General features: G+C 40.3%; 1 long non-coding RNA gene across 1 annotated transcript in view; it reads right to left on the minus strand.

The window, feature by feature from the left end:
• Positions 1–805: 805 nt before the first annotated feature.
• Positions 806–15,579, minus strand: part of LOC141981363 (uncharacterized) — a 57,132-nt gene continuing 42,358 nt past the window's right edge. The window contains exon 3 of the long non-coding RNA XR_012637747.1: positions 806–860. This is a non-coding gene — a long non-coding RNA (uncharacterized LOC141981363). The remainder of the gene's footprint in view (positions 861–15,579) is intronic.

A 15,579-nucleotide genomic window follows, 5' to 3' on the forward strand; every position in this document is an offset into this window, starting at 1 on the left:
GGAGGTGGGTATTGTAGTTGTAAGAACGCTTGATAGAGATCTTGTAGGTGTTTGTCTCTGTCTGAAGGGTTGGAGCAAATGTGGTTGTATCGTAGAGCTTGGCTGTAGACAATGGATCATGTGGTGTGGTCTGGATGAAAGCTAGAGGCATGTAGGTAGGAATACGGAGTCACTGATGGTTCATGCTTCGATACCCTGTTTCAACACCCAGTCCTGTTTCTCTCTTACAAATAATTTCTGACCTAGCACTCCCAAATTTCCTACAGGGTGCTTAATAAATGAGTCAGGTTGTTGAAGAACTAAGAAACTCTAACTCTAATATGTTCTTTCTTTGCAGTGCTTGCTTTTTCCAATTGCTGCCCAGTGAATCAATTTTCTCTTCTTTCTTTTTGATACTATTACATTAAAGTGTTTTTCATGTAATTGTTCAAATAATTTTTCTTGATGCTGAATCTGTAAGATGTTTCAAGAATCATCTCAATCACTATTCCCACATTGTTCCTAATATATACTGCAAAAGGTGGTTTATGCATACTGTTACCTTTTTAGAATATACCTATTGATTAAATATAAACATAAATGAAATTGTCTAATTAAAGCTGTACTGATTTCATATAATACTAAATTGTCTTTTTCAAAATTAATATTTTTCCAAATTAATTATGAAGAAATAACATTTTCTAATAATTACATGATGTCCAAATTTAACTCACATGAAAAACACTAAAACAATAAAAAATATCCTAAACATTATTTAAATGAAAAACTTACTTTACCTTTTTATCTGCATTGCTTAGTTTGTCCTCATTATAGATTTGTTGCATTTTCAGGGTCTAGATTATGTCCTCTTTGCAAGATATCTGCCAAAGCAAAACACCATATAAAAGCATCTTTCTGTGAAAGCAGTACAAAAACTTCACAAAAAGTTTTAAAGTAACAAATCATACCTCAAAATATGTCTTAAACTTGAAAAAATATTCATGTAATTTGAAAATACCTCTTGTTCATTTTAAGCATTTTAACCTCTCTACTCATACTCAAGATTCCCCTGTTTATGCATCCAAGGATCACACTTGCTCTTTTGACGACAGCATCGCACTGTGAACTCATGTACATCTGATTATCCATCATGACCCCGTCAAGGTTCCTTCCCCACTCTGAACTCTAGGGTACAGATGTGGGGACCTGCATGAAAGGCCCCGTAAGCTTATTATTACCAGCTTAGGCTAAAACTTCCCCAAGGCACAGATTTCTTTCTTGCCTTGGGAACCAGCTTAGGTTAAAAACCTGATATGCTGCCACCACCAAGCGATTTAAACAAAGAACAAGGAAAGAGCCCACTTGGAGATGTTTTCCCCCAAAATATCCCCCCAAGCCCTACACCCCCTTTCCTGGGGAAGGCTTGATAATAATATCCTCACCAATTGGTACAGGTGAACACAGACCCAAACCCTTGGATCTTAAGAACAATGAAAAAGCAATCAGGTTCTTAAAAGAAGAATTTCATTTAAAGAAAAGGTAAAAGAATCACCTCTGTAAAATCAGGATGGTAAATACTTTACAGGGTAATCAGATTCAAAACATAGAGAATCCCTCTAGGCAGAACCATAAGTTACAAAAAGACACAAAAACAGGAATACACATTCCCTCCAGCACAGCGAATTTTACAAGCCATTAAACAAAAGAAAATTTAACACATTTTCTAGCCAGATTACTTACTAACTTTACAGGAGTTGGAAGGCTTGCACCCTTGATCTGTTCCTGGTAAAGGTATCACACAGACAAACAAAACCCTTTGTCCCCCCCATCCAGATTTGAAAGTATCTTGTCTCCTCATTGGTCATTTTGGGTCAGGTGCCAGCAAGGTTACCTTAGCTTCTTAACCCTTTACAGGTGAAAGGGTTTTGCCTCTGGCCAGGAGGGATTTTATAGCACTGTATACAGAAAGGTGGTTACCCTTCCCTTTATATTTATGACAACGCCTCAAATCTTTTTAAGAGTCATTACTTTCCAGAATAGAGTGCCTCATCCTGGAAGCATGTCCTACATTCTTTGTTCCTAGATGTATACATTTACACTTAGACACATTAACACATTGTTCATTTGCATCTAGTTTACCAAGTGATCTAGATCACTCTGAATCAGTGACCTCTCCTCTTCATTACTCATCACTCCCACAAGTTTTGTGTCATCTGCAACTTTATCCATGATAATTTTATGTTTTCTTCCAGGTCATTGTGAAGGGGTGCACAAACCCACTCTGGAGAAGTTAGGGTTAAGGAGTTGCTCTGGACACAGGAGGCCACACCCTGCCGCCCCTGCTGGGCATGCTCACAGTGGAGGATGAGTCGAGGCAGACAGAGTGGGAGAGTAGTTGGATGATGCAGCCTCCTACGGAAAAGTTGCCAAGGTTCCCACAGGCTGGGACTCTGACCTATAGTCAAGCCTCCACAGACCCTTTTATCTACATTATCCTCAAAAAGGAGAATAAAAATATATACAGTCAGATAGGTTTTAAACTTTATCTATGGTAGCTCACTAGTGCCACATATATTCACAGAAAATCAATAGGAAAAAACCCTAAGCCAAATCAATCAACCAATCAATAAACTAATACTACTAATAACAACGATAAACAAATGCACACTTCTGGAAACAAAATTACTGGTTAAATAATACTAATAGCTAATTTCTTTAAATCAGAGAATGCACTGTATTACATTTTAAAATTAGCCATTTGAACATAACAAAGTGGGATATTTGGAAGATTTGAAGACTCTGAGCCATAATAAAACAACTTACACTGCGGTCAATATGGAGCAGGAGGCCTCAGTGCTAGAGACGATGGACTGAGCACAGATGCTCTCGGAGTGTTTCCCGGACACCTTCCACTCTGTCCTTAGCAGCAGCTAGAGGAGGCAGTGGGCAGGAAGGGGGATGGAGGCAGAGTCTATGTGGCTCCCATTCCCCAGCCAGTTTGCAAACCTAAGCATCCTCAGCCTGGGCTGGAGTATGTGCAGCTGCAGCATGCACGAGGCAGGGAGCCGCACACTGGGGATGTGAACCCATTAATGTGAGGAATCTATTATAGTAGAGTAGAAAGGAAAACTTGTGACAATACCATATAACTGGACAAAATGATGAGTTTGCATTAATCCTCATTGCTTTATCTTCTAAACAATCAGAATCATTCTGTTTTTAATTTGCTGATAGCTCTCCAGAGGTAGGTTTGTGAATCTTTCATTCATCCATTTCAGGGTGGATTGATTTAAATTACCAACTTTAATCATGATTTAAATCAGCAAGCAAGAAACCCTGATTTAAATAGATTTTAATCATGTTTTGCATTTGTACTTTCTAGTGCTTATTTTCTAAGCAAAGATTAGGAGTGCTTGTGGCACCTTAGAGACTAACCAATTTATTTGAGCATAAGATTGATTCTCATTAGCTGGTAACCATTAAAACATGTTGATTTGGTTTTCAGAACATGTTTTTCATTTAAACTCGCTGATCTATTAAACAAAGGAATTATCTGTAGTCAATTAACTGAATTTATTGTTTTTGGTCCCCATGCCCATCAAGATTTTAGAACTAGTAGATCTCATGCCTACTTTTTGTTTACACATTGGATGAGGAAAACAAGCTTTCCTGCTTTTTCAACTCCCAATTGGTTTATTAACTTTGACTGAACTAGTCGTTGAACTGAACTAGTTGTATAAACTGAAATGAAAGAAATATCCTCTCTCCATTTGCAGCAAAGGCCACTGTTGTCAAAAGCTGGTTTAGCACATCAGCAAATTCTAGTTCCAAGTGCTTAGTCAATGACGTCTACCAGTTCAAATAAATTGGTTAGTCTCTAAGGTGCCACTAGTACTTCTTTTCTTTTTGCGAATACAGACTAACATGGCTGCTACGCTGAAACCTACCAGTTCAGTGGTATGACTTCTTTTAAAATTTGGCAGCAGACATATATTGCTTAATATTTTTGTTTGTTTTCCATTTAAATGATTGTAATAGATTATAAGTAGTTTAGGACTTAATATAGGTTGTCAATTTCAATGTTAATTTTAAATAGGATTTTTTTAAATAAACCTATATGCAATTTAAATTAAATATCAGATTGTTTCCATTTTAAAAAAATCAGTTTTTATCCACATTCATCCATTCCTTCATCTTCCAAATGTGGTTTAGAGGAAACCATTTCTTACAGGAACCATAAATTTACACATCCTGCCCACAAGTTATACATGTCTCTAGTGATCAGGACTTATATGATTATCACTATGTAACAGTTTGCGATCATACAATCTCACACAATCTTCTCAAACCAGTTTGATTTCCTTATTTGACAGGGTAACTAGTTTGGTAGACAGGAGGAATGCGGTGGAGATAATATATCTGGACTTTAGCAAGAGTTTTGACACAGTCCTACATGACATTCTGATAAATAAACTGGAGAAATGCAGGCATGGTGGAAGTACCATTAAGTGAACACATAATTGGTTAAACAACTGCAAACAATGAGTAACTATTAATGGAATGACGTCAGATTGGAAGGAGGTCTTGAGTGGGGAACCTGGAGTTCTCCAGGGATTTGTTATGGATCCAGTGTTATTTAATGTCTTTATTAATTCCTTGGATGTAGGAACAGAGAGCATACTGATCAAATTTGCAGATGAGACAAAGCTGGGGGGTTCCAAACACTTTGGAGGATAGAGCTAAACTTCAAAGGGATCTTGATAAATTGGAGAATGGAACTATAGACAACAAAATGAAATTCAACAAAGACAAATATAAGGTGCTACACTTAGGGAAGAAAAACCAAATGCACAAATATAAGATGGGGGATAACTGGCTTGGCAGCAGCACTGTTGAGAAGGATATCAGAGTTGTGGTGGATCACAACCGCAACATGAGTCAACAGTGTGATGCTGTTACAAAAAAAGCAAATGCAATTTTAGGTTGCATTAACAGAGGCATAGCATGCAAGTCAGGGGAGGTGATAGTACCTCTCTATTTGGCACTGGTTAGGCCTCAGCTGGAGTACTGTGTCAAGAGATGTGAAGAAACTGGAAAGGATCCAGAAGGGAGTGGCAAAAATGATCAAAGGAATAGAATGCAAGCCGTATGAGCAAAGGCTGAAGGAACTGGCTATGTTTAGTTTAGAAAAGAGGAGATTAAGGGAGGACATGAGAGCAGTCTTCAAATACTTGAAAGGCTGCCATAAAAATGATGGAGAAAAGTTGTTCTCTCTTGCCACAGAGGGCAGGACAAGAGGCAAGAGGTTCAAAATACAGCACAGCAGATTTAGATTAAATCTCAGGAAAAACTTCCTAACTGTAATAATAGTAGGACAAAGGAACAGACTGACTCAGGAGGTCATGGAAGCTCCTTCACTGGAGGCTTTCAAAAGGAGGCTGGATAACCATCGGTCTTGGATGGTTTAGACACAACAAATCCTGCATCTTGGCACAGGGTTAGACTAGTTGACCCTGGTGGTCCCTTCTAGCCTCATGGTTCTATGATTTTATGGTTCTAATCCTTCTGAAAAAAATATGCTAAGTCTCTGGTCCTTGTTATAATTCAGTAAATCAATGTTATTCATCCTTTCATCAGTGCTGAAACATTAGGATAAGTGTCACCTACTATGAATTGGTCTGTAGGTGTATCATAATATTAAATTAAAGAAATTGTCTTGGGGTGCAAACAGTAGAAGAATAGAGCAATAAGTGACAATATAGTATGCCTTAGTAGGCAGATGGCATGCACCTCAGATGTATTTTAAGCATCATGTCTTCAACCACCTGAGAAGTGTACCAGTAGCGACTAATAAACACTCCGAATTGGCTTATTGTTATTAAGCTATGGCTCATTAATTTTACATTTCATTTTTTTAAAATGCAGCTTTATGGAGATTTATTATTTTTATATTATTATTATTTATAATTTGTATTTCGGTAGCACATAGGAGCCCCATCTGAGATACAGACCAATTGTGTAAAGCACAAGATATCCTTGGGCAATGCATCTTTCCACTATGAAAAACAGATCCTAGTAAAACATATTTTCTTTGCTCTTTTGAGGTGTCTACTGTTTGTTAGGTGTTTTTTCCTATATTTGTAAGGAGCTGTGAACTATTAGGACCTTAAATGAGTTAAAACAAGTTACAGATGGCCAAAAGGTCCATTCACTGCAGCTTTTCTCCTCCAGCTCCTCATTCTGCACACTTGCTTCCCTTCCCTGCCCCCCACCAAACTGTTCCTCTTTCACCCTCATCCTATGGAGTATTGCCTTCCTATCAATTACAAATTACAAATACTCTGGCTCTGAGTCTAGACTATGTAAAGAATCTCACAGGCTATATCTGACTGGAGAGACCTCTTGTGATGATTTGTGAAAGATCTGCTCAAGCAGTCTGCCAGACTGTTCTTGACACCTGGAGGCTTTGAAGTGAATTGTGTTGGTGATGCAAAACTCCAAAAGCAGTATTGCCTCTTGGCACTCAGATGATCCAATCTGGCCCCACACTGTCTGTTCACGTAGAACATCACTGCTGTGTTGTCTGTAAGAACTAGTAAATTCCCTTCCTTAATATGAGGGAGGAAAGCAAGACAAACTACACAAATGGCTCTCATCTTTCTTACATTTATGTGGAGAGCTAAACCTTGGCCAACCCAGAGGTCTTGAGTCTGTAGATTCCCCAAGTGGGCTCCCCAAGTAGGGTAGAAGCATCTGTAACCAGAGTCAATGTGAGTTGTGGGGGAATGAACGGAACTCCCATACATATGTTGGTTGGGTTCATCCACCATTCCAAAGAAGCGAAGACTCCTATGGGCATTTGGCCCTGTCAAGGTTCCTTTCCCACTCTGAACTGTAGGGTACAGACGTGGGGGACCTGCATGAAAGACCCCCTAAGCTTATTCTTACCAGCTTAGGTTAAAAACTTCCCCAAGGTACAAACTTTGCCTTGTCCTTGAACCGTATGCTGCCACCACTAAGCATTTTAAACTAAGAACAGGGAAAGAGCCCACTTGGAGACGTTTTCCCCCAAAATATCCCCCCAAGCCCTACACCCCCTTTCCTGGGGAAGGCTTGATAAGAATCCTCACCAATTTGTACAGGTGAACACAGACCCAAACTCTTGGATCTTAAGAACAATAAAAAAGCAATCAGGTTCTTAAAAGAAGAATTTTAATTAAAGAAAAGGTAAAAGAATCACCTCTGTAAAATCAGGATTAATCAGATTCAAGACAAAGAGAATCCCTCTAGGCAAAACCTTAAGTTACAAAAGACACAAAAACAGGAATATACATTCCATCCAGCACAGCTTATTTTACCAGCCATTAAACAAAAGAAAATCTAACGCATTTTCTAGCTAGATTACTTATAGATTACTTACTAACTTTACAGGAGTTGTAAGGCTCCATTCCTGATCTGTTCTTGGCAAAAGCATCACACAGACAGACCAAACCCTTTGTTCCGCCCCCTCCAGATTTGAAAGAAACTTTTCCCCTCATTGGCCATTTTGGGTCAGGTGCCAGCGGGGTTACCTTAGCTTCTTAACCCTTTACAGGTGAAAGGATTTTGCCTCTGGCCAGGAGGGATTTTATAGCACTGTATACAGACAGGTGGTTACCCTTCCCTTTATATTTATGACAGGCCCAATGTGTCCAGTGGGTGCCAAATCCAGGAGTACACTGACCTCAACCAGCAACTTCCTCAGATGAAGCCTGGCATGCCGAACCACATAAGCCCCATGTGCCCCAGAAGTCTAAGGCAGTTCCTTACAGTGGTGGCTGGATGGGCCTTCAGGACTAATGAAATGGCTAACACATCTGGAACGTGGTTTGCAGTAGGAAAGCTATGACTACTGTAGAATCCAGTACCTCTCCTATAAAGTTTATCTCTGAGCTGGTGAGAAGACTGACATTTCATTGTTGATCAGCAGTCCTAGCACTCTGAATATGGACTGGATTTTGGCCACACTGAATTCTTGGACCAACCTCCCACCAACCGGTCAGCCAGGTATGGAAACATTTGTACTCCTGTTTTTCTTAGGAATGTAGCTACTACCGCCAGGCATTTTGTAAATACTCATGGGGTCACAGACAGGCCAAAAGGCGGGACCATAAACTGATAATGGGATTGTTTGACCATAAATCTGAGGAATTTCCTGTGGCTCTGATGGATTTCGACATGGAACTATTCATTCCTCAAGTTGTTGATCAGGACCAATTTATTTGAGCATGAGCTTTCATGAGCTACAGCTCACTTCATCAGATGCATACTGTGGAAACTGCAGAAGACATTATATACACAGAGACCATGAAACAATACCTCCTCCCACCCCACTCTCCTGCTGGTAATAGCTTATCTAAAGTGATCATCGAGTTGGGCCATTTCCAGCACAAATCCAGGTTTTCTCACCCTCCGCACCCCCACACACAAACTCACTCTCCTGCTGGTAATAGCCCATCCAAAGTGACCACTCTCTTTACAATGTGTATGACAATCAAGATGGGCCATTTCCAGCACAAATCCAGGTTTTCTCACCCCCCCCCACACACACACACACAAACTCACTCTCCTGCTGGCAATAGCTCATCCAAACTGACCACTCTCCTTACAATGTGTATGATAATCAAGGTGGGCCATTTCCAGCATAAATCCAAGTTTAACCAGAACGTCTCGGGGGGGGGGGGGAAACAAGGGGAAATAGGCTACCTTGCATAATGACTTAGCCACTCCCAGTCTCTATTTAAGCCTAAATTAATAAATAGTGTTAATTAAAAGTGAATTCATTTGCAAATTGGATACTATTAATTTAGGCTTAAATAGAGACTGGGAGTGGCTAAGTCATTATGCAAGGTAGCCTATTTCCCCTTGTTTTTTCCTACCCCCCCACCCCCGCAGACGTTCTGGTTAAACTTGGATTTATGCTGGAAATGGCCCACCTTGATTATCATACACATTGTAAGGAGAGTGGTCAGTTTGGATGAGCTATTGCCAGCAGGAGAGTGAGTTTGTGTGTGGGGGTGGGGGTGAGGGGGGGTGAGAAAACCTGGATTTGTGCTGGAAATGGCCCACCTTGATTATCATGCACATTGTAGGGAGAGTGGTCACTTTGGATGAGCTATTACCAGCAGAAGAGTGAGTTTGTGTGTGTATGGGGGTGGGGGGGTGAGAAAACCTGGATTTGTGCTGGAAATGGCCCACCTTGATTATCATGCACATTGTAAGGAGAGTGGTCACTTTGGATAAGCTATTACCAGCAGGAGAGTGAGTTTGTGTGTGTGGTTTTTGGAGGGGGTGGGGGTGGGGGGTGAGAAAACCTGGATTTGTGCTGGAAATGGCCCACCTTGATTATCATACACATTGTAAAGAGAGTGGTCACTTTGGATGGGCTATTACCAGCAGGAGAGTGAGTTTGTGGGGGGGGGGGGTGGAGGGTGAGAAAACCTGGATTTGTGCTGGAAATGGCCCAACTCGATGATCACTTTAGATAAGCTATTACCAGCAGGAGAGTGGGGTGGGAGGAGGTATTGTTTCGTGGACTCTGTGTATATACAAAAAAGAAAAGGAGGACTTGTGGCACCTTAGAGACTAACCAATTTATTTGAGCATGAGCTTTCGTGAGCTACAGCTCACTTCATCCGATGAAGTGAGCTGTAGCTCACGAAAGCTCATGCTCAAATAAATTGGTTAGTCTCTAAGGTGCCACAAGTCCTCCTTTTCTTTTTGCGAATACAGACTAACACGGCTGTTACTCTGAAATCTGTGTATATAATGTCTTCTGCAGTTTCCACAGTATGCATCCGATGAAGTGAGCTGTAGCTCACGAAAGCTCATGCTCAAATAAATTGGTTAGTCTCTAAGGTGGCACAAGTACTTCATTCCTCAAGGCGAGTCAGCATACCAGCTGCCAGGAACTAGTGAGAGGATAATGGATGCTAGGGTGAACACGTGGAATTTTATTTTCTTTATATAAGTATTTAGCTCTTGCAGGCCTAATATGGATCTGAGACCCCCTTTTGCCTTTGGAATTAGGAAATAGCATGACTAAAACCCTTTCCTTCTGAGGAGAGGAGAAACCTCCTCTATGGCTCCCAACCTGAGGAGAGACCGCACCTCCCAAAGGAAGACCTACTCATGAGAAAGGTCCCTGAAGATGGGCAGGGAGGAATAGAAATAAATGGAGGCCTGTATCCCAATTCCACCATGCTTAGGACCCACCAGTCTGTTATAATATGGGTCCAACCACTTAGGAAATGGGATAAGCTCTTGGAAAAAACAGGGATAGGCATAGCTGGCAAAAGGCAAACTGGTAAGCTGTCCTTGACAAGGCAGTCCAACAGACTGCTTGGCATTCCCAGGCTGCCTGGATGAGCTCATAGCAGATGAAAAATGAGGAAGGTGATGGTCTCCCTCCTATGATCTTTCCTTTTCTCCTAGACTGGTCAGGTTGCCTATGTGTCAAAGGCAGGCAATGATGCAGTGACTGAGGGCAGAATTACTTCTTTCTAGGAACCAGAGTACAAATCTGTAAAGACTTCAGGCTGTGCAGCTTTTCAGCAGTCTACTGGGAAAATATATTTGGATCCTCAATGGAGAGATCCTGGATAGTGTGCTGGACCTCCTGAGGAAGATCTGATGATTGGATCGATGAACATCTGTGTTTTGTGATAGCAGATTCCACTGCTCCAGAGTATGCCACATCCAAAGCCATCTGATGAGAGCTACTATCTGCCAGCTTTCCCTCATCCACTACTGCCTGAAACTCTTGCCTAGCATACCCCGGTAACTTGTCCACAAATTTGAGGCAACTGCATCTGCCCAACAAGGCCTGCTGGTTAAAGATATGAAATTGTAGCCCTGCTGTAGAATTTTCTAGTGAAAAGATCGGGGTTTTTTGCCTGTCTTGACTTTGGGGTAGAAACAGACTGCCCCAATGCTACTTCTCGTTCATCGCTGTGACCACCAAGGACCCAGGTCTGAGCGTGTTTGTAAAAATGTTCATATTCCCGTGAGGGGACATGGTAGCTCCATTCAGTCCTTTTGGTATTGGTGATAGAGAAGATGTCATTTGTTGCAGAACCCTTACAGACTCCAGAATGCACTCATTTATGGGGAAAGCTACACTGTTGAACCCCAAATGTCCACCAAACAAATGTAAGCTCTCCTCAACTGTCTCCACTTGTATGTCAAGAGAGGAGACCTATTCAACAGGTCCTGATATGCCCTGAAATCATCCCAAAGATGCAATGACACACCTGACTCTATCACCTCATTGGGAGAGGAAGGAAAAACAGATTGAGGTGGAGAACCTCCAGAACCTTTACACACACTCCACATGTTGAGAATGTTATGTTCATTTGCACTAGTGGTTAAATTTGAATATCTAGATCTAATTAGAGATGGTTCATGGACTGCCACCAAGTAAAAAAGATTTTGAGGTAATGTCATTATCAGGATGTGGTCTGAGTGTCCCTATATAACTTCTGTCACCAGGGTTCTCTAGGCCCACTGGAGACATTTGATGGGTACTACAGATATTGTTGTGACCATCAGACCCACCATTCATAGTATGGACCTTGATGATATCTGCTTGCTCTTTATGCCAATCACACAATACCCGGCATCCTATTGGACCCTGATAGAGTGAGAAAATAAATTAGGAAACAGACACATTAAAAAGAAAAGGAGTACTTGTGGCACCTTGGAGACTAACAAATTTATTTGAGCATAAGCTTTCTTGAGCTACAGCTCACTTCATCGGATGCATGCAGTGGAAAATACAGTGGGGAGATTTTATATACACAGAGATCATGAAACAATGGGTGTTACCATACACATTGTAACGAGAGTGATCAGGTAAGGTGAGCTATTACCAGCAGGAGAAAAAAAAAATCTTTTGTAGTGACAATCAAGGTGGGCCATCTCCAGCAATTGACAAGAACGTGTGAGGAACAGCGGCGGGGGGGGGGAACAAACATGGGGAAACAGTCGTACCTTTACTTACACAAAGTAAAACTACTTTCCCACCTTCATTTCCCCCCCCCCCCCCACTGTTCACCACATGCTCCCGCCACCACCGGAAAAAAAGAGACCTTTTTTGGTGGTGGTCGGGGTGGGCCATTTCGAGCAGTTGGCGGGAGCGTGTGGGGAACAGTGGGGGGGTTGGGGGGGAAATGAATGTGCGGAAGCAGTTTTACTTTGTGTAAGTAAAGGTAGGACTGTTTCCCCATGTCTGTTCCCCCCCTCCCCCGCTGTTCCTCACACGTTCTTGTCAACTGTTGGAGATGGCCCACCTTGATTGTCACTACAAAAGGTGTTTTTGGTTGTTGGGTTTTGTTTTTTTTCTCTCCTGCTGGTAATAGCTCACCTTACCTGATCACTCTCATTACAGTGTGTATGGTAACACCCATTGTTTCATGTTCTCTGTGTATATAAAATCCCCCCACTGTATTTTCCACTGAATGCATCCAATGAAGTGAGCTGTAGCTCACGAAAGCTTATGCTCAAATAAATTTGTTAGTCTCTAAGGTGCCACAAATACTCCTTTTCTTTTTGCGGATACAGACTAACACAGCTGCTACTCTGAGACACATTAAAGTTTCCTTCATCTTCTGAAGGCTTGCCTCCAATGTCTCCTTAAAAAGATTCTCTTCTTTGTATACCATATCTCCACGTTTCTTCTAACTTTCCAAATGAAGGCCCCCATTAGAAAAAGCCATTCTCATAATAGTATTACCTACATCAAAAGCCACGAAAACCCAATACCTGCCTGTCCCAACATTCTCAGAGGATCTTCTTAAATTCAGCATGTTTCTCCTGGAGAAATGAAAATCTATAAAGGTGATAGCCTTCTTCCTCCCCTCCATCTTACAAACTTACCAGTCTCTCATGACTAAAGGCAAGTGAGTCTAAGGCTGCTATATGGTAAACACTTCTGTCATGGGCACCATCATATCTGAATTCAGGGACACCACCACGTAAGCTCAATCAATTTCAGTCATGACCACACTTGCCTCAATCACAAAGCCCTCATGTGGAGGTGGGTGGAAACATACCTGGTAGTATCCTATAATAAAACATAGTTTTCCTGAGCACCCTGGGCCGTGGGATAGCAGACTGAAGTGTTCTCCATGCTTTCAAAAGCACAGTCAAAATATGGTGCAAATGCATGGCAATCCTACTGAAAGAAGCAGCTTGATCCAGCCAACTCATCAATATCCATTACAGCCTTGGCAGGAAGCAATCCTGGCAACCAGGCCCTTCTAGCGTAGAATCTTAGGTAAAGCCAGGTCCACTCGAATCAGTCACTTTGCGGTAATGCATTGTTGACTGTTGTCTGATAGTAACCGAACTGGAATGCCGTTAAAGGAGGCTGCAGTAGCCCAACCCCCTGCATATTGTAATGTAGATATGTAAAGCACTATCTACATGAGTCTAGAGAGCTGAAAACCTCCCACTTTTCTTACGCAAGATGCTCAAAACTCAAGAGTGAGACTCCTGTGAATAGGACACCTTTAAAGAAGCCTTGCAAAATGGTACTCACCCACTCACCCAACCTCAGTATTTTTTTTTTTTTTGGACAGGCAAGTAAAGTATCCTTTTTCATTATCATAGTCTTCATAGTAAAGGAGGTAAGCCTCTGAAAGACCATTTTATAATTCATGAATCTGCTTTAAAGCACAATTATTACATTTTTCTGTACCTTTATTTGCATGATGGTGAATGTGGATGTACATGTGCTCTGCAGAGCTAAGAAACACATAAGATTTCAATGGAGCGAACTATGTAGCATACCCAACAACATCACTGAGAGCCTTATATACAACTTCAAACACAGAACTGTGAGAGGAAGGTAGTGTTACCTCCTGGAAAGTTTTCAGGTAATTTGGATATTGTTAGCTCCGCTGCTGCTTCTCCACACAAGAATAATGCAAAATTGAAAATGAAATTATTAATGGGTGCTTGAAAGGATATAAAAAAGCAACAAAGTAGATATATTTCAAAGGCTAGTTATGTACAATAAAGGGAAACACCTACAATAATTAAAACAACTGACGTACAACTGCTCACTAGTATAATCTCACAGTCACTATTACCTTCAGTTTGATTAGACTTTGTGCATATGTGCAAGTTCTTGACAGGACTCTCCCTAGCACCATCTGGTGACTGCCAGTCTGTACCTTGTGAAAATGCACCAATTGAAAAATAAATTCAGTTCACGGCCTTATGGGACAGAAAAATTTACAACAGGTGCCTCACCAAAAGAACATCAGGCAAGCTGGAACGAATATACACTTAAAATATACACTCATGTCACACGTGTTTTTGTCCGAATGTAACAGGAGGAGAATGGGAGCATGAATATGTCTAATTTAGTCGTACATGCAATACAAAGTTGTTATAAATACCAAATATTTCCTACTTCATTACAAATTTAACTTAAAAGCTACCTTAACAGTATTTCAGCTTCTAGGTACTTTGACCACCTGCACCTTATGTGCTATATGAAAAAATTTCACAAAATGCATACTTTTCTTATAAAAGCATATTGAAAAAAAATTCAATGTTGCTTTAAGAGCTGCTATACTAATTTTATTAATTTTTTTAACAATGCATAGCTGTTGACAGCAATATCAGGACACAGCTGTACAAAAAATGATTCAACCTCCATATGCTGCCACAGTGAATACTATGCAATAATTCATAAATATGAAGAGTGAAAGTATCATTATTCAATGTCCCTGAAGAAAATGAAAGCCTATATTTGTTAGTATTCATCCATTCTGAAGTATAATTTAATTTAAATTTTAATGTGTACGTTATTTTCCTTTAGCAAAAACTTGATATGGTAAAATAATCAAATACTGAATCAATATGCAATAAAATGTTCTGAAATCCCTTTCTCTTTGTTTACATTACCATTCAAACAAGATATTGTATACATGTCTTTAAGGATGCGTTCCTATTATATCTTATCACTACCACATACCATTATTTATTTGATAATTTCATAGGAAAAAATTTTGCAGTGTTATATCTGAATTACATTAAACAAAATATGTTCACTGTCTTAATTAGTCTATAGGATAGAAATCAAAGGGAGCTGGGATATAAATTGAAGTCTATACATGCCATATATATCATGTGTACAACAGGGCACATAGAAGTCAAAAGGTCATTATTTTTCTGAAAATTACATATTCTCATGCAAAATCTGATAGTCTTTATTGATGGACAATGTCATAAAGCCATCACTGTGTTTATAGACATTTAATTGAAGACAGCATAAAACGATAAACTAAGAAACATGCATGGTTGACTCCTCCAATTCAAACCATAAATCATACTGATGTTCAGACAAGTCGCCCAGACACAAATTCTGATGATAGATGAACCATTTAACTTTGATTTTTGAAAGCAATGAGCTCGCTAGCAATATCTCACACTGACTAATACCACATATGGTCATATAAGAACTCATCAAAAATCCATTTTTCCCTTGTGTGGATGCTAAAATTATCTTCTAAATGATCATTATTAAAAGTATGCAGTGTGTAACATCTT

The sequence above is a fragment of the Natator depressus genome, chromosome 2, assembly GCF_965152275.1.
Source record: "Natator depressus isolate rNatDep1 chromosome 2, rNatDep2.hap1, whole genome shotgun sequence".
NCBI lineage: Eukaryota > Metazoa > Chordata > Testudines > Cheloniidae > Natator > Natator depressus.